This window comes from Mustela nivalis (assembly GCF_964662115.1).
Source record: "Mustela nivalis genome assembly, chromosome: 12".
NCBI lineage: Eukaryota > Metazoa > Chordata > Mammalia > Carnivora > Mustelidae > Mustela > Mustela nivalis.
The window spans coordinates 51,601,843-51,621,523 of record NC_139031.1 but is presented as its reverse complement, the minus strand read 5'-3'; the positions used below and the strand labels follow the sequence as shown (position 1 = coordinate 51,621,523).

Sequence of the window (19,681 nt, the reverse complement as noted above, 5' to 3'; positions counted from 1 at the left end):
CTAAAGCAGGCCTGGCATTTCTAACTTCTGTGTGCTGGGCCATCTTTTGGTCCATTTTTCAGCCAACCAATCAAACTGTTAGAGCCTTTCCCTACTCTTCAAACTTCAACCTTAGTGTGGCATCTCGGCTTAGTTAGCACATGTCAAGAACTTTCTGTCCAGCAGCATCCACTACTGAGAGCCCAAAACCATACCTTCCCCATGTTTTAAAAGTGTCCTAGGCACTGAAAGGAGTGGCCCCATTAAGTGGTAAAATAGGGATTAAGTAAGTTCAGGGACTAAATATCCAGCATGGGAAGCCAATGACATGTATGCAGATCCTGTCAATGAGAGGTCCTCTTTCTGCTAACCAGCAGGGAGGTCATCAAAGGAGCTTTCTCAGGCCTGTCAACTGAATGGGTATCAGCTAGACTGGGACACTAATTCATCCCTTTTGACTTCCTAGCACTAGCTCTCAATGGGACCTGCTAGAGTAGAGGCAGAACAGTCTCTGGATATTGACTTAACTCAGTCTGAGTGGTCCTTCCAGATTCTGGCTCCATCTTGTCAGTCCTGACTCCTCCCCACTCCTACCATCTGACAAATGTATGGTGTCTTGATGTAGCAGAGACCATAAAATAAGCACTCTACCTGTCATGTAGATTTTCAAAGCTTTTCCCCCCACACCTTAACCTTGGTTTTTTGAAATTCAATAAGGATTTGATGACTTTTTTCCTCTGGTTCTCTATACCAGCTCCCCATGAAACAATACCTCAAGTACAGCTCTCAGCAGGCGTGATCACTCACCAAATACCAGAAAAGCGACATCTGTTCATATACCAAAATAATATCTTATTGAAGTAGGAGAACAAGGCCAAGGATGGAGGCCTGAGAGACATCAGCATTTAAAAGAGAAGATGTAGAAATGAAGAGAATGGACTCCCAGAATGCCCAAGTGTTAATATTTTTAGGAACAAGGAATAAAGTAAGACAAGATTTTTAAATACCTTGTTGGCTTAATTTATCAGGTCCCTACCACACTTTGTATCTAGGGGGGCTGCAGGAGTATGGAATCAGAGAGATTTGAGTTTTTCTTTTTTTTTTTTAAAGATTTAATTTATTTGTTTGTCAAAGAGAGAGAAGAGCAGGCAGAGGGAAAAGCAGGCTCCCTGCTGAGCAGGGAACCCCATGCAGGACTAGATCCCAGGACTCTGGGATCATGACCTGAGCCACACCTGACTGAGCCCTCCAAGTGCCAGAGATTTGAGTTTTAATCTTAGCTCTGCTTTCTACTCAGGACAGGTGTGGACCCCGACAAGTTAGCCTCTCATCCACCTGTTCCTCTTTAAAATGACCTAAAATGCTTTAGTGGGACATCGGGGTGGCTCAGTCAGTTGAGCGTCTGACTTCAGCTCAGGTCATAATCTTAGGGTAATCGGATCGAGCCTCACGTCAGGTTCTCTAACTGAAGAGTCTGCTTAGCTCTCTCTCTCAAATAAATGAATAAAATCTTGAAAAAAAAAAAAGGTATAGAAGCATGAAGAACAAAGGACAGTGCTGCTAGCATAGAACATGGTGGCTCTCATAGACTCTTCCCATCACCCCTACACCTTTACCCACGCCTCCTATTGCCCTCAGGCCCTCTGCTCCCCACCTCCATTGTTTCTCAGCAGTGTTACCCATCCTCCTTCCCCTCCCCACCCCATCCCCCAAGCCTGCTCAAGTGAACTGCACTCTCCCAGGGCCATTACCCATAATGTGGTCCTTGTGGTGCAGAGAGAACCAATTAGTCCAAAGGCATGTTCCTGTTAGCGAACAAAACAGAGCTAACTGGCTATTTAAAGTCATGTAGGAACCTCCGCACACAAAGCCCAATTATTTGGCTGAATTTTTCACTTTCCAATTGCTTATGTTGGTGCTGTGTAGACAAAACCTAAGCTAATTACTCTGTAGGTTTCTGGCTCTAACAGTATCAACAGAATGTGAAAGTCACATATTTGAAGATGCAGCCAAATGGGGTTCCCGGGAAGAGGAAATAAGCAATGGCTTTTCCCTAAATTTGGGTCCGTATTTATTTCTAGTAAAAGCTCATAATGAAAATTGCTATGTGTACTTCTGACAAACACATTGAGATGAACAGAGCGTCATTACTTGGCACAATACGGTTTTTGCTCCATAGCTCTTGTTTGTATAGCATTTTCATCGTTTACCAGAACTTTGTTTTTCTAATCACTAGATTGATAGAAGTAAGTGTGGAGTACAAGGAAGAAAGAAAAAGCTTGAAAACAAATAGCCAAGTGCTGCATTTTTATCAACCCCATTGCTTAATTGATAATCAGTGCATTTCCATTCAGTTTAAAACCAATTACTGTGATTTAGCTGTACCAAAGAAAACTCTTCTTTTCAGCTCCTTGAGGTATGATAGGTAATTTTTAACACGTCAGTTTAAATAGATTTTATTAGGCAGATTATGTATAATCAAGTAACAATTCTATTTGAACAATTGTCAGGGAACCTCACAACTGTTGTCAGGAGAATTTTGTGCTGTGAAACATTGAGTAGTTTTATCCCTGTCAACATCTCCCTGGTTTAAAAATGTCTTTAGCACTGATGGACTTATCAATCTTCATCTCATTTCTCTTAGGTCTTTTTTCTGACTCCCCTCAGCAGCGCTAACTCCGCTTCCTGGAGGGTCACTAGTCGCATCTCCTCTGTCACTCTTGACACAAGGCAAAGAGGATTTAAACAGGCTCTCATCCTAATAGTGAGTTCCAGGCCCCTGCAGTATTCCAAAATTAAAATTCTGGCTTCAGAGAGTTAGGAGGGAGCTTTTCTCTAAATTTGGGCCCATATGTATATGAACACAAGTCTGGACTCCTGAGAAATTTTTTCTCTTCCTCTTTCCTTGTGTTGTTACTATCACGACCGTTGTAGGCTTATTAAAGGTACTATTGAGTAAATCCCCATTTTAAGATTATAAGTGGGGATTCCAAAAATTCAGCCACATAGAATGGGAGTTCCTTTATTGTAAGACTGATAAGCCAATCAGAGTCAGCCCACCTCTGAGCCAAGCAGATGGAGTTCCTGGGCCCGGGAGAGAATTACTAATTGCATTGCCTCTGAAATGTGCATTATTGTGAGGCATTCTTGGGTTTTTACATTCATTATTATCTCACTTAATTTTCACAAAACCCTATGAGAAGATACGAGTATTCCCATTTGACAGATGAGAATGCTGCTATGTAAAGAATTCAGATACTCTGCCCGGGGGACACAGATCACTGTCATGTTCATCTCTAACCCAGATGTGGCTCACTCAGAAACCCTAGCTTTTACCTACCCGGCTGTAAGTTCCCGACTTTGTCCTTCTCCTTGAGGGCTCAAAGCCTTCCCCCAAATCTTAGCCCATACAAACTGGAGACAGACTTCTCTGATATCAGCCTGAAAGACTCCAGAACACTGCCGGTCCCCCTACGCCTGGATCAACATCTGCCTGCCTGGCTGAGACTGCAGACTCTTCCAGGAAGCACTGGTCTCCCCGCTAGAGGTGCCCTGGGCGGTGAAGGCACTTAAACCGTGTGAGTAACTCAGACTCTTTTGCAAATGAATGTTATGGTACTGATCCATGCATTTCTGTCATGCAGATGACCGAGGATGTGTCTGTGAAGGCCCTGCCCTAGCACCTAGGTACCTAGAGGCTCAGACAGTGAGTGGTACCGTCCTCATTTTTGCCAGTTCAGTTAGCAGCTCTACTTAAGTTCAATGGGCTTGTCTCGCAGCCATCACTTACTGGGGATCTTGCCAGCCTCAAGCCTTTTCCCTGATTGTGTTTATTCTCTGCTACTAGGAAAAAGCCTCCTTCAGGTTCTGAAAGCCTGAGATATAATAGGCAGTAATTGTTGAGACTGGTTTCTGTTCTCTAAATATAACAGCATTTTTTTAAAATGTTCTCGGGTTTTGGGTTTTGGTTTTGGTTTTGGTTGGTGGAGGAGGAGTAAAAAAGCCCAAATGAAATACTCGACAGTTTTAATGTACGTGATGTAAACGTTAGCAGTCTTAAGTTTTAACTGACAGAAGTCTTCTCTCCTTCCGTCCCCCACCTGTCTGGTTTCCTCTTTCTATGTGTTGTGTTGCTACGTCTGATTCAGCTGGGACTTCCCAGACTCAAATGGGGCAGGAAGATTCCAAGATGCCAAGGAGTCAATTCTCGGAGACGGACAGAAGGGTCCATTTGATACCCCATGGATCAAAACTGGGACACTTTATTTCAAAAAAATGTACTGTTAAAAAGTTCTTTTATGGGCTCTGTTCTTAAAGAGATACTGGTATAGTGACATGAACGAACAGATAGCTGTTTCTCCATAGTTCTGATATGCTTTAGAAAGCCTTCAGCTTCCAGAATACATTTCTCTAAGCTCAGAAATAGAGAACTGACTCTGTCTCTGGAGAGCTGGGCTCTGATCTCATGAGGGAGAGAACACAGGACTGCAGGTCAGGGTCCTGGGGTCCAGACATGTTCACTACTTACCTACCTGGGTCCCCCATATTGAGTCTTGTTTTTCTTACTTGCATTGTAAGAGATTTGGAACAGAATTTCTCTGAGGTCCTCTAGGAGCCTCATTGTTTGTGATTCTGACTTCAGTCCCTCTGGAAGAAAAAAAAGAGGCTCAGGAAAGGAAAGATAGAAGTCCAGAATTGAGGACACTCATATAGACAGTGTGCATATACTAAGCATTTAGTTACCAGAATGTGTTTTGCCCCAAGGCAAAGCCTGAATCTTACAGCAAGGTAGTGTTGTGTATCAGAAAGAGGCTCTGAAGTCAAATCCAGGTGTAAATCCTATTTGTACCCCAAGTTTGCTTTGTGGTCTTAGGCAAGGGGCTTAGCCTGAGTGTTAGATCTATAATCCATGTGGACTAGGTATGCTGTTGCTTACTTGATGAGGCTGTTGTGAAAATTACATGAGAAACTCACGTAAGGTGCTCACAGATGGCTTTCTGTCCCCTTTCCTCCCTTCCTTCCTGGTCACAGGAAGTGTAGACTAGGACAACCCAAAAGGATAGCCAATGACCAAAACTGGAACACCTTGAAGGACAAAATAAGTAACTAGGGTGTTGGATCATAACCAACAGAATGAAACAAATATCCATTAAGTCCATACCAACACAAATTAATGATTGAATGTATAAATAAAGATGGGCAGCTCTTCTTTACAGAAGCATTCAAATCAATAATATGTAACAATGGCTCAGATGAGATCCTCCAATAGATGGTGAATTTAGTAGGCAAATTTGAGGAAAAACAGGATATTCTTGTGGCCTTAAACTAAATTATTGTATTAATTATAAAATAAAAAATAGTAGCTTTAGGGGTGCCTGGGTAGCTCAGTCACTTAAGTGTCTGCCTTTAGCTCACGTCATGATTCCAGGGTCCTGGGATCCAGCCCCATGTTGGACTCTTTGCTCAACAGGGAGCCTGTTTCTCCCTCTCCCTCTGCCTGCTACTCCACCTGCGTGTGCTTTCTCACTGTCAAATAAATAAATAAAATTTTTTAAAAATAAAAAATAGTAGCTTTATAGTGAAGAAACCACCATACATTACCTTAGCCAAGTAAGTAAGGAGAACATCACTAGAATTAAGACATATGGACATCTTGTGCCCTCTGATGTGCTCTAAGAAGGCAAACCTTCTGTTATGTCCTTTCTCAAACTACACAACCCCAATTTAATCATGAGAAAACATCAGAGAAAGCCCAGTTGTGGGGCTTCCTACAAAATCACTGACTCTTCAAAAGTATCCAGATCATGAATTACAAGGAAAGACTGAGAAACTATGACAGATCAGAGGAGATTAAGGGGTCATGACAGTAAAATGCAACATGGGATCTTCTCTTCAATTGAGGACAGACAAAAGACATTAGATGAAAAAACAGAAAATCCAAATAAAGTCTGTAATTTACTTAATAGTATTATCCCAATGTTACTTTCTTAGTTTTGATCACTGTATTATGGTTATATAGGATGTTAACATAAGAGGAAGCTAGGAAAAAGTTATATGGAAAATCCATACTATTTTTGCAACTTTAGGAAGCTAAAATTCTTTTAAAATAAAAATGTCTTTAAAGAGGGCAATGCTCTTTGTCAACGTGACTCCCAAGTACATGAGAGTCAACCTTTAGTAACTCTTTCAGCAGTAACGTTAGGTCTATTGGATTTAATTTTTGCGGGGCGCTTCTTTTTGAAAAGAACATCTCTGGAAGGGTGGGAAGTGATATCTTCTCTGGGAGGATTTAACTTTATTTCAACTTTCCCAGGAGCAGCCCTGCCCTCTCTCTACTTACATATTTGTACTCAGCACTAAGAATGTACCAAACATGTCCGTCAGCAAGTCCACAAGAAGCACTTTGAGGTGGAAAAAAGATAAAGATTCAAATCCTTTTTTTTTTTTTCTGCATTAGAAACATTGTAATGCTAGTCTTATTGATGTAAAGGTCTTTGATCTTCATTAATCCTATGAATGGTCACTAGGATTTGTGTATTTTTATTTGAAAAAAGATTACGCAACAAAGATCTCTTAAATACTTGGAGTCAGGGGGCGTCTGGGTAGCTCAGTCAGTTAAGTGTCTGCCTTCCTCTCAGGTCATGATCCCAGTGTCCTCAGATTGAGCCCATGCCTTGGACTCCCTGCTCAGCGGGGGAGTCTGCTTGTCCCTTTCCTTCTGCCCCTCCCCCCTCCTCATGCACACACACTGTCTCTCTCCCTCTGAAATAAATTAATTAAATATTTTAAAAAATTGACATCAGATCCAAACCTACCACTCTACATTTTGCTTTAAAAATCTTATTTCAGAACTTATATATCTGACAAGATGTCACTACCTTTTAACTCTGAAAATATGGGAGTCAAATTGGAATTTGAAACTCCCACTTCATCAAAATAGCACCTGCTTCTATTTTGAAATTCTTTTTTCATAATTTGAAGGGCAGTGATTCAGCCATTGTATTCTTAGGAGAGATAATCAAATTTCAGCTTTGCTTCCTCCTGCCTCCTTCTCTTCCATCTCTGCTAGAGAAGTCTTGAAAGACTATGACATTGATATGCCATAAAAATTTTGTTTTCTGCTATAAAGAAATGAAGCCAAGCATTGATTCATCCCACCAGTCCAGGTAGAGCCCTGAAATTAGATGGCAGAAACTGCGATTCATCTGCATAAAACAGTTTTCTTTTCCCTCCTCTTCTGATAAAGAGAAACTCCCTCTCCTATGGCGAACAGGAAACCAATCGCCCTGTTCAGGGACGAGGAGGTCAGTCATCAAACCTTGGCCAGTTAGGGTCATTGCCAGTACTTGAGCTGCACTTTTTCACTGTGAGGTTATTGAATCTTGAAAGCAGAATGTCTCCGTGGAGCCGTGCAGAACACCATCTCTTCTACCAGAGGAAGACAAATTTCAGAAATTAAAGACAGTGCAGGGTGAAGCAGAATTGAGACATGGAAAGAAAGAGGAGATTGGGGGTGGTGAGGGATGAAGGAAGAATGAAAGATGAGAGAAAGTTAGAGACGGTGAGGAAGAAAGAGAGCTGGGCACCGTTTCTGTGGACATTGACACAGAGCCCTCCGTCTCTGTAATCTGCACTCTTCTGGGCTCTTCAGTTAACAGGTGTAGGTGTCCTGTTTTTTCTTTAGCTCCATGAAGTCATCATTCTGCCACTGTGAGAAATAATCCTTATATTTGTCAGTTATACCTTAATAACACTGGGAGCTAGTGGGGAATATGGTTTACAATTTTTAGTAAGAAAATTAAAATTGGCATTCATGCTAAATACATATAATCAGAAGATTTTATTTATTTGAGAGAGGGAGCATGAGCGGGGCGGGGGGGTGGGACAAGCAGACTCCCTGCTGAGCAGGGAGCCCCACACGGGACTCAATCGGAGAACCTTGAGATCATGCCCTGAGCCAAAGTCATATGCTTAACTGACTGAGCCACCCAGGCATCCCTTTCTACTTTAAATAAACATCCTGATGAACATCATCACTTTATGTATCTAATCAGATAAAAGAAGCAGCTAAGCTCTGTAACAGCTTCCATGCCTTGACATCTGAACATGACTTTGCCAGTGCAGAAGATGGGCTTGCAAAATCAAAATTGGAACTCAGGGTGCCTGGGTGGCTCAGTTGGTTAAGTGTCCAACTGTTGGTTTCGACTTGGGTCCTGATCTCAGGGTCATGGGATTGAGTCCCGCGTGGGAAATCCATGCTCAGCAGCAAGTCTCTTGAAATTCTCTCTCTCCCTCTGCCTCTCCTCCATGCTCTCTCTCAAATAAATAAATGAATAAAACCTTTTTTAAAAAATTGGAACTCGGTTATAATCCTTCTCTCTAGGACTTGTGTTACAGAGAGTTCCAGAGAAGTGAAGTTGACTTTGATGCTAGTTTCTCCTCAGTGTCCTCCCTCCCCCACCCCTGATAAAAACAGTTTCTCCCTACTCACATGCAAGGGAGAGAAAAGTGAGCTGATAAGTTTTATTAATGTGTAAAGGTTATTGAACTTACATTTTACTCTTCCTAGTTACATAGCTATATTTCATATGGGTTAACATCAATTTGTAATCTGAAGACATGGTTGTCTAATAGTGAAATTATAAGGACTGTAGCATGTGGAGGAGAATGACACTTTGTGTCAAAGAAATTATCTTCCTATTTACATAAGGAGCTATAAAAGTGACATTTTAGATATTAGAAGCTTGAGCATCTCTTTACGTTATTGAAAATCCAGATATGTGGTCATCCAAGAGATCAACTCCTTCTTTGTCTCCTAGGGTAGAACAAGCCATATAATTTCACAAAAATAACTTACAATTATTTCTGCCAAGTTCTTTCAAAATCCAGACACATTAATGTCCCAATTCCCCTTGACTTACTACCCTGAGACTTTCACCAGCAGACCGTTCCTTACTCTCTGGATGCATACGAGATCAGAAAACGAATGTTCAAGCCTTAAATCTGAACTGTTCTTAATTAAAACAAAATCATGTTTATGATTTCTGTTCATGCAAGTCACAAGTCACACCAGCAGGACACTACGCAAATGGCTGATTTACACAACTGAATAATCAAAACATCTGCAAATAAAAAGAACATTGGCAGGAGAGGATTTCTGGGGAAGGTGAAGAAGAATCCAGATAATCTTCGGATGTATTTTGAAATCAGGCACTTTTCAGTGGAGACACCCCGCCCCCTTCCAGATGCTCTCCCCTCTGCTTGATCTCTCTTTTGTTCTTCATCCCCTCCATTCTCTGTTCTTTTTTCACTTTTCCTTCTATCATCCCAGCTTCCCATCTCCTTCAATTAATTATTCGGGTAGTGTTTGCTGGGAAGCTAATCGATTCCAGGCACTGAGCTGAACACTAGGGATTAAAGGAACGGCAGAGAGCCCGTGATAGCAGTTTTCTAATGCTCAGTAACAAATGGCTACAAATGTAGGAGTTAAACCAAAACCCATCCATCAGCTGGGCCTGGCTGGAATCTCTGTTCACGGTCTGACACAGCCAAAATCAAGGCTTCAGCCAGGCTGGAGAGAGTCTCAGGTGGAGGTTCTGAGGACAAACCCATTTCCACGTGCATTCTTGTTGTTGGCAGGATTCCGTCTCTTGCAATTATGGGACAGAGTCCAGGTTTCTGTGCTGCCTGTCATCCAGCGCCTCTCTCACTTCTTAAAGCCACCTGCTTACCTGTTCACTTGGCCCTTTCCTTCCACAAGCCAGCGACCATGCATCCATGCCTTTTCTCTCCGCCTTCAGCCACTAGCAGAGAAAACTCTCTACTTTTAAGGGTTTATGGGATTATACTGAGCCTGTTCAAATAATACAGATTAATTTTCCTATATAAAAACATAATCTCAGGAGCAATGGGTCCTGATTCACAGATACTCCCAGATCCCAGGGTCTTGGGCAAGACATTTATGGGGTCCCTTGCAGACATTCTCCATACTACACCTGCCATTGCGGTGCTCATGATCTAGTGAGGACACATGAATAGCATTACAAAGATATGTGCTTGGTACATACCATAGGACATTACTCAGTTGTAGAAAAGATGGAAAATGTGATACATGTTACAACATGGGTGAGCCTTGAAAGCATTAGGTAAGTGAAACAAGCCAGACACAAAAGGACAGAGATCATAGGATTCTACTTGTATGAGACACTGAGAATACACAAATTCATAGAGATAGAAGGTAGAATAGAGGTTGCTGGGGAAGGGGGGAAAAGGAGGAGTTCTTGTTTAATGAGAACAGAGTTTCTGTTTCAGATGATGAAAATGCTCTGGAAAGGCATATTGGCAATGACTGCACAGCATTGTTTTGTTTTGTTTTAAAGATTTTATTTATTTGACAGCTAGAGATCACAAGTAGGCAGAGAGGCAGGCAGAGAGAGAGAGAGGAGGAAGCAGGCTCCCCGCTGAGCAGAGAGCCCGATGTGGGGCTCAATCCCAGGACCCCGAGATCAAGACCTGAGCTGAAGGCAGAGGCCCAACCCACTGAGCCACCCAGGTGCCCCGGCACGGCATTGTTAATGATGGACTTACTGGCCCGGAATTGTAATAACGAAACATGGTTTAAATGGTAAGTGTCACGTTATGCCTGTTCTACCACAATCAAAGAAATTAAAATGTTGAAAAAAATGAGAGCAGGAGCATAAGAAAAGAACAGCATAAGCTGCCTTTTGGAAGATCAAAGTGTCAGATGGGGCAGGAGATAAGATCAGAGTGTGGGCAGGGAGGAGGGTGTGGGCCTTGCGGTGGGGATGGGTGGTGGCATAATTTCAGTTCTCTTTTTGGTCATCTCAAGCCTAGAGTTATTTGTTCCTTTTGGCCAGATATGAAAGGCCTGACTTTCTCATCCAGGCTGCCTGGAAAGCAAGCTTCATTTACCAACCACTGGCAGTCCTAGAACTTTGAGTGTTGGTGGTAGAGGTGTATGTGAGTAGATGATGTTTGTTACGTGTCATGCTGGTGACCCCAAGTTCACCTGGTGTCTAGGAAATCCAAGTCAGAAGGAGGCATAGGAACTGAAACTACTCAGTGCTAGAAACTACTCCTGGATTACCGAGCCTTATGAGATCTCCACTGGTTGGATGCTATTGTCCCCAGTTTTACCAAGCATATAATGGAGATTTTGAGAGTTTAGATAATTTTTTCCATGTCTGGTAGTTAGGAAGGCAAAGCCCCTTCCCACAGCAGGGTCTGTAGTATGTTGTTCCATCTATCTCAAGTATCTTCTTTCTCAAAACTATCACCACCACCCCCGTGCCCCCCCCCCACTTGCATTTAACTTTAACTTTCTACATTTAATTCCTACTCAGTTTGAAGCAGAACTGCCATGTTCAGCTTCATTGATTCTGCCCTGCCTAAGACCCAGGAGCTCTGAGGTGCCTGAATGGCTCAGTGGATTAAAACCTCTGCCTTCGGCTTGGGTCATGGTCCTGGGGTTCTGGGATCGAGCCCCACATCGGGCTCTCTGCTAAGCGGGGAGCCTGTTTCCTCCTCTCTCTCTCTCCCTGCCTTTCTGCCTGCTTGTAGATCTCTGTCTGTCAAATAAATGAATAAAATCTTAAAAAAAAAAAAAAAAAGACCTAGGAGCTCTCTTCACATAGATTTCAATGGAAAAGATGCCCCCGGGGTTTGTACAGTGCCCAACCCAAACAGACATACATGGCCAACTTCTCTTAAGGTTTTGGCTTAAACATTACTTCCTTGCGGGGAGGGGGCCTGCTGTATATCTCCACTCATATTGCACCTATATTCTCCTCCAAAAGCATCTTTTACCAGTCTACTTACATCATTATCTGCCTGTTAGTATTTGAGATCTGACTTCCCTATTAAACTGTAAGTTCAATCAAGGGAAGACTCTTATCTGCCTTGAATCTTGAACAAATGAATGATTTATGTGAGTTCAAAGCAAAGCTTTTTCAATTGTAACTTACTGGTTTCTGTGTTGAAAATACAGAAGGATGCAGAGCTCAAAGAATCACATACCAGCTCTCTAAACCCCCATTTGGGATTATTCATTTTTGTCCATACCATGTTAGAGTAACATTCTTTGCAACTTGACTAAATATGTTGATCATAATATGCCTTAAAACATGACTATATCTCCTGCCCAAAGGGTACTCTACAGAGCCCCCTTTTGTACCATGTGACCGTGGGACTGAACAGCATACCCTCAAAATTCATGTCCACCTGGCACTTGAGAATGTGACCTTATTTGGGAATAGGGTCTTTGTAGGTATCACTCCTTAAGTCAAGGTCGTACAGGATTAAGTTATAGGCCCCAAGATTCAATGACTGATGTCTTTCCAGGAGTTTCCAAGGAGGGAGAGTTACAGACACAGGGACAGAGTGGACATAGGAAAGAGGGCCTGTGGCAGAGGCAGCAGAGATGGGACGGATGCGGCCGCAAGCCAAACAACACCAATGACACCCAGCCACCCCAGAAGCTAGGAAGTGGCCAGGAAACATTCCTCCCTAGAGCCTTCCAAAGCAGAATGGCCCCATAGACACTGATTTCAGACCTTGAGATTCCACAGCTATGAACAGGATAATGTCTGAAACCATTCAGTTTCTGGGACTTTGTCACAACACTCTTAGGAAACTAGTAAAATGACCTTTCCTGTAACTGCTTAATGTCAGGTGCTCTAACAAAGAAACCTCAAATTTTCAGTGGAAAATAGACTTCTTAATAGAACTTACTAATAGAAGTTTGAGACTCCCTAGTGACAGGGTACTGGAGATGTTTCAGGAAATTGGTGGCTGTCCTCCACATGGTGGTTTGGTGATCTGGATTCTTTTTATCTCGTGTCTGCACTGTTGTCTGTGGAAAAAGAAAGGGAGAATATAGATCGCATACCTATTTTTTAGTTGCCTAAAGGGACACAAATTTCTGCCCACATTCTGTTGGCAAGAATGGTTACATGGCTCTAGTAGATAAAAGAGTCAACGCAGGTGCTCCTGAAGGACAATTGTATCTCGTGGGAAGGGAACACACATTTGGAGGATAGTTTGCCATCCCTGCTGTGTTGTCCTCCCAACCTCAGCTGATGTGGCCATTCTGAGCAGTGACCTCATACTTGGCCTAAAGCCATGAGCTTGATTCATCAGCTTTTAATACTTAGGAATTTTGTTTTAGAACCTCAGAGAGAATCCAGCCCTTAGCAGAGGAGCTAAAGCTGAAAAGATAGACTCATAGCTATAGATGGTGTTAGGGCCATGAACAACTCTGAGAAACTTAAGTTACTGGGAAGAATAATCAGGAACCTTAATGAGTATTCCTCTTAACAGAAAGAGGGTAAGTAACTATTGGACATCCAAAAGTAGCTAGATGATGTTAATAGAAGAACATCGAAGTGAAACCCCTCAAAAGCTTTCTGCCCTAACAGTAGGTATGGATCAGGTGTCAGGTCCTCTAAGACTCCACTACATTTCCTGTTTCTGGAATCCCCTGCCATCCCTGCTGCCATTGTTACACACATGTGCTTACAGTATCCAACCCCTACCCCACCTCCCAGCCATCCACATACACTTAACACCTGTGATCATTTGAGTAGTTATTTCTTGTGATCCAAAGGCTGTCACAAGAACAGCCATCTCATATGTCTTATGATCTGCATATCAGAGAGAAAGAAAGCAAATTAACTCGTGGAAGATCTATAGCAAGAACACCATGGAACTCTGACTCAGAGGCCCATTCCTTGCTTTGCTGGGCCATTCTGCTCCCATGGACAAGCTCTATGGTCAACTAGAGCTCATGCTGTAATATTCAGGGTTCATTGCAGACAGGAGGATCCATTCTAGCTACGTTAAGCAGAAAAATATTTGTTACAGGGTATTGGTAGCGAACAAGACTGGCAGGAGGAAAGCCATGGTCGGATACACCCAGGAGATATGACGAAACATTCCGTGAGGTTGTAGCAAAACCCACATATGCTTAGCATCTATGATGTGGGCAACTGATGGGAAAACTCTTCATGGCAGTTGTCCCGGAAGAACGAAACTTCACTGCTATGGTGCTTGTCTGAAAAGCCAGTTCCCTCATAGATAGATACCTCTTCACATTTCTCTCTTCTGCTATCAGGTTTGTTTCTCAGCAGCACCTAGCTCACAAACCGAAACCTAGTTGCAAGGGATCCTGGGAAATCGAGTTTTTAGCCCTGTAGTATTTATAGTACAGGAGGGCAGGTGGAAGGGGATCTGAAAGAGTATTGAATATGCCATTCTCCAGAGGTTGCCATACATAGCAACTCCTGGAAACTGACCTACCAGGAAAGAATTCCTGTTACACTCAACCACAGTGTGTGGTAGGAGTGCTACTCTCTGTGGTGGTGAGTGGAAGCACTCTCCATGCTTCCTCCAGGACGACAGTGACAGAGTGAAAGAGTAGACCAGGTCTTCTGAGCTTTGCATAGCCACCAATCTGAAGGACTTTGACTGTAATGTCATTCTACCTACCATCCTTTGGGGTTAGACAGAACAATTTCACCAGCACTAATTATCAAATGTCTGGAGGTTGTTGCAGAAGTTTTAAAATTACTTGATATTTAATTCTAGGTCTCCTTTGAATGTCAGGAGGCAGTATTCACAAGCAAAGAATAATAAGATACTCAGCTTAAAAAATGTTGGAGTAGGTGAGGGGAAGATGGTGGCAGAGTAGGGGGACCCTAGGCTCACCTCATCCCACAAATACAACTCAGTAACTATCAAATCACCCTACCTGCCCCAGAAATCGATCCGAGAACTGGCAGAACAAACTCCACAACTGAAGGGAGAGAAGAGGCCACATCAAAGAAGGTTATCTCAATGCTTCAAAAATAATTACCTCATTAAAAAAATGTCATGACTCTTTTTTTTGAAGTTTTTTTTTTTAAATTTTACAATCACTGGCATCAAAGAATAGGAGAGGAGAGAGGACAGACAGAAAAACTGAAAGGAAACCTTACTAAGACTCTAAGAATGAAAAGTCTGGATGAAAAATAGGAATTGCTATTTATGAGTAGTAGAGTCAACTCTGATTTTTCAAGCTCAAAGGAAGAGCATTAGTAAATTGAGGAAACTAAAAACTATATCAGATAATTCCCTCAGAGCCTTCCTCAAGTGTGTTCAATCTCAAAGGCAAAGATTACATAATCCACCCTACATGCCACCACCAAAATCGTCTCCCTAACACATTTCTTTACTCATGTCACTCTCCAGTTCTGAATCCCAAGCAGTTCTCTCATTTAAAAAATAATGAATTTCTAACAGTTGGGGTCCTCCCTATTCTGGGACCAAGCTAGTTTTCCACTTTATATAAATTTTATATTTTGTGGTGAACCTGAACTCTGCTTCTCCCCCCCAGTTGCATGGCAATTACCCACCTCTGTATGTTTGTTTATGCTGCTTTCTCTGTTGAAATTATCTCTGACTCTCACAGTTCTATTTTTTCCACGAGGTCCACACTCCTATCACCAGTCTCGTCTGTAAGCCTTCCTGGACCATCCACCCTAACCAGGAGTAACCTCCGCATTTCTAACAGCCTCAAGATCTCCATTACAGCATTTTCACATGTTCTCTTATGTTACTCTTTATGATATCTATGGTTTTTTAGCTCTTGCTTCAACTTCTTCCCAAGCTCTCAGGGTCAGGGACTATATCTGATTCATCTGCATATCCTGCAGAGTTCCCTGTCCAATGATCCGCACACAGTAGGGATTCAATACATATTAGCTGTGTGCGTGCCCCTTTGTATGAACGAATCAGGAAGATTTAGAGAAAAGAGTTATGGTGCTCATAATTCAAATGTAGGCGATCAAACTGACCCTATTGAACTGTAGCTTCAAAATATTTTTCTAGAATGTGTACTGTAACATCTCTCTGTTCGTAAAGAAATCAATCCCTGATCCTAATTTTCAGTGTTTTGCTATGCTCTGCATCTAACAGCACAGTAGGGATCTGTGTCAGAGGAAATGATGGCTCTCTAGTTACACACAACTTACACAGGATTTTGCACAATCGTTTGCTATTTGTCAATGCTAACCTGCTTCTCGGCAAAAAAAAAAAAAAGCCACATCAGATGAACTATGGTTTCCTTGTCTTTCTCAGAGCAGCAGTAATCCGGGCCACATCTAGTTAGAGGATAGAGTTGTTAACCATCATCAACAGATCAACAGGAGACTTAGCCTCGACATGGAAACACATAGGCAGCTCTTCAGCGGGAGGCTGAACTATCTGGGTTCCTTGGTGTCACATTCATTTTGTGCCCCTCTGGGGCACTGCTGGAAGCAAAGTGAAGTTATTGGGGCCCGCGAGATACAGTAAATTGACTCCTAGGAGAAACTCCTTCAATGTCAGGCGATGGGATATGTGTGCTATGAAATTTTTAAAATATATATGTGTATATGGTTGTAAATCAAGGTGCATTCTTAGGTAGATTGAAGTCTGCTCACGGATCTGCTCTTCTCCCCACAAAAGATGTTGAGCTTTGTTTGTTTTTCTCCCTGGAGGAGTAGCACCTTAAGATGCCACATAATTCCAAGTGATATCAGAAAGTAATCTCCTCTGTTCCCTCATGAGGTTCAAGAGCTAATCCCTGGGGGACAGGGGAAGAATTTTGCTATTTATCAGCTGCCTTGTTTAAACACTTCACAAGTGAATTATTGCAATCTGCATGAGGGACTCAAAATAACAGCTCTCTGTAAACACTGGCCATGATTCAATCATTGAAGAAGAGGACAGGAAAATATGACCTGTGTAAAATGGCAGTCCTTTTCTTGAAGTCAAGAAGAGATTCATAAAATCACTAAATTCTGCCACAGGTCACTATATTAAAAGTGAAAAACTTGATCAAAGAAGGGACACAGATAAATGGAAGCCATGGGCATGTATTATTTTGACCAGTAGGTTTGACAGATTTTAATAGGATTAGATGGTTGAGATTTCTTATAGTCAGGAGGTCTCTTTGAACAGAGAACTAAAAATGTTCCCTTGTCATTCTTAGATACTTTTTGTCACTGCCTTTATTCTTTATATCCAAGATGAACCTAAAGTACAACTTAAAATACTCCTTAGTGAGACTGTTCCGGTTGTCTATTGTTCTATCCTAGGTAGAGGGAATCATATTGGCTTCTACCTGCCCAATAGAAAAAAATAAAAATAAAAAGGAAAAAATCCAGTCTTTCAGTGCCATGAGAGGAAAGAAAAAGAAAAAAAAAATACCATAAAAACATGATACTCATGATAACCTGTCTTGGAAATATTACCTGGTAGTCAATGAAGAAAGACATGCAAAAAGTGCCAGTTTTTTTCCTCACCAAATCCTAGGAGGGGAGAAAATAGTATATTCAAACAATAAAACAATAAAACATTTGTAGTAATACTGGAAGTCTTTAGAGATTTCTAAAAACAACATTGCTTATTGAATATTATGTATGTATCAGATACTACCCTAGATAGTTTCTGTAAATTGTCACTCATAATAACCACCAACTGGTAATAAGTGTTACTATACTGCTATTTTCACTTTACAGAAGAGGAAACTATTGTTGTGTAAAGATCAGAAATATATATCCAAAGCATTACAGCTAGCAATTGGTGGTACTGGCTTCAAATCCAGATCCGTGAGGGTAAAACCTATATTCTCTCCCTCATATAATGATTCCCAACATACTGGGCCCAGCATCAGAGAAACAGTCTAGAGAGTATCTTAGCAATACTCTGCAGAGCTATGTGTTATAGAAGGACATTTCAAAACATGGTCTCCAGTTTTGTTTGAGATTTGGAATTGAAGAACCATGCTGATATGAGCAAATGAAAGACTGTATGTACTTGACTTATATACAAATTAAATTAATGAATAGGCAAGTGTTATCAGTCAGAAGATTTCCTACCATTATCCTACCCCCAAGAAAATACACACTTTTCCTTTTCAGGCTATCCTTTGTTTCTCTGTCTCAGCACTGATCTCTTAGTTCTCTGCATGTCTCACCTTCTCTTGTTGCTGTTGTCTAGTTGTATGGGGCATAAATTGTATGTACTCCACTCGGAAAGGTACAACGTCATTTTCCTATTCCTCTTTCTGCAGCATTGCACACCTCTCATTCTTTTACAGTTTTTGTTTTGTGTTTTTTGTTTTGTTTTTGGTGGGCAGCAAAACCCGGTTATTAAGCAACAGCAAAGTGATAGTACAAAGCTCCCAAGGAGGGAGGGGAACCAAGAGCGTTGCCCAGTGTATTCCTTTTTCTCTTCCTCTTAGCCACTGGTGACTCTATCAACCCTGAAACTCAAGCATCATTGGGAATTTCTCATGTGTCTCTGGATCCATTCTGTCATCATTTAGAAGAAAAATGGTGTTCTTCTAAAATGTAGAGGCACCATGTTTGGAGTCCTCTGTCTTCCTGGATTAATCACTTTTTTTTACCATGTTCTCCCATCCAAGTACTAACCAGAACCGATGCTGCTTAGCTTCCAAGATCAGACAAGATCGGGCATGTTCAGGGTGGTATAGCCATAGACTTGACCATGTTCTCTATTCTGACTTGCCCTTTATTAACAGGTGAATATGTTTTTGGCCACATCTTGTCTCCATTAACCCTTACTCATACCGCAATTCATTCTGGTTCCTTCATCTTGAAATTTCCTATTTCTTATCTCCCTCCACCATCTTGGCTTTCTCTCTCACATAGACTGTCTTTCAAACTATCCCATTATCTGTTTGCCCATATGTGATCCTACTTCTGCCAAACAGAAGTACATTCATAGCTTCATGTGATCTGGACAGAACAATTTTTGCCATATCAATATCACTATGCCACAAAGAATTTTTCTATAGCCCAGTGAAAAATCTATAACCATTTTTTTTCTTTTTTTAATCCATAGACTTTGGTGTTGCCCAGAGCCTTTTCTGGAAGAATCCCTGATGTTGAATCTGATCATAGATCAGGCCCCCAATGACCAACACTTTGGCTTCCTGACTGGGCAGCATATTGTATACCTGTCAACTAAATCATCTTCCAACAGCCCATAACCAGGTTGGCTTGTTTCAATAAAGGGCACTAGGTAAGGATAACAGTCTTCCTCTTTCCTTTACCTTTCTTTCCTACTCCCTCCTGCCCTTGCTTTATACACAATCTGTGTGATCCATAAAATATCTACTATTTACCCCATTGCGTTATGTGTCCCTTTTTATGTGTAAGTTTTATGTGCCAACCAGATAGAAGACTCTTGCAAAGCAGAATGCTCATCCTATAATCTGTATGCCTCTAACAGTATCTAGCACAATAAGCAATAGATTCTCAAAAACTGTTCTTTAATTTTCATTTGCTCCCCAGATGCTCCTGAATTATATATAGCATTATTAGGTACTTTTGATAATTTAAAGAGGAAGAGACTCTGCCCAACCTAAAGCCTTTTTTCATAAAATGGAATTTATTTTAAGGAAAAGAAAAACAAAGATATGTCTGGAAACTTTGGCTGAGGAGAAATGGTATTTAAACTTCATCTCTTGGCCCCAATACTGGCACCACACTAATATTTAGTTTCTGGAACTCTTTAGTTCATGTGGGTTCCAATTACTCTGACTCTATTTTATCAAAAATGTAACTTCCCTTGCAGGATCAAGCAGAACAGACAATATTTACGTGTCATTTTCCTAATTAGTTTCCCAAGCAATAGT

General features: G+C 41.5%; 1 long non-coding RNA gene across 1 annotated transcript in view; it reads left to right on the top strand.

Annotated features, from left to right (window-relative positions):
• Positions 1-19,007, top strand: part of LOC309844859 — a 123,515-nt gene extending 104,508 nt beyond the window's left edge. The window contains exon 3 of the long non-coding RNA XR_014300935.1: positions 18,886-19,007. This is a non-coding gene — a long non-coding RNA (uncharacterized lncRNA). The remainder of the gene's footprint in view (positions 1-18,885) is intronic.
• Positions 19,008-19,681: the final 674 nt, after the last annotated feature.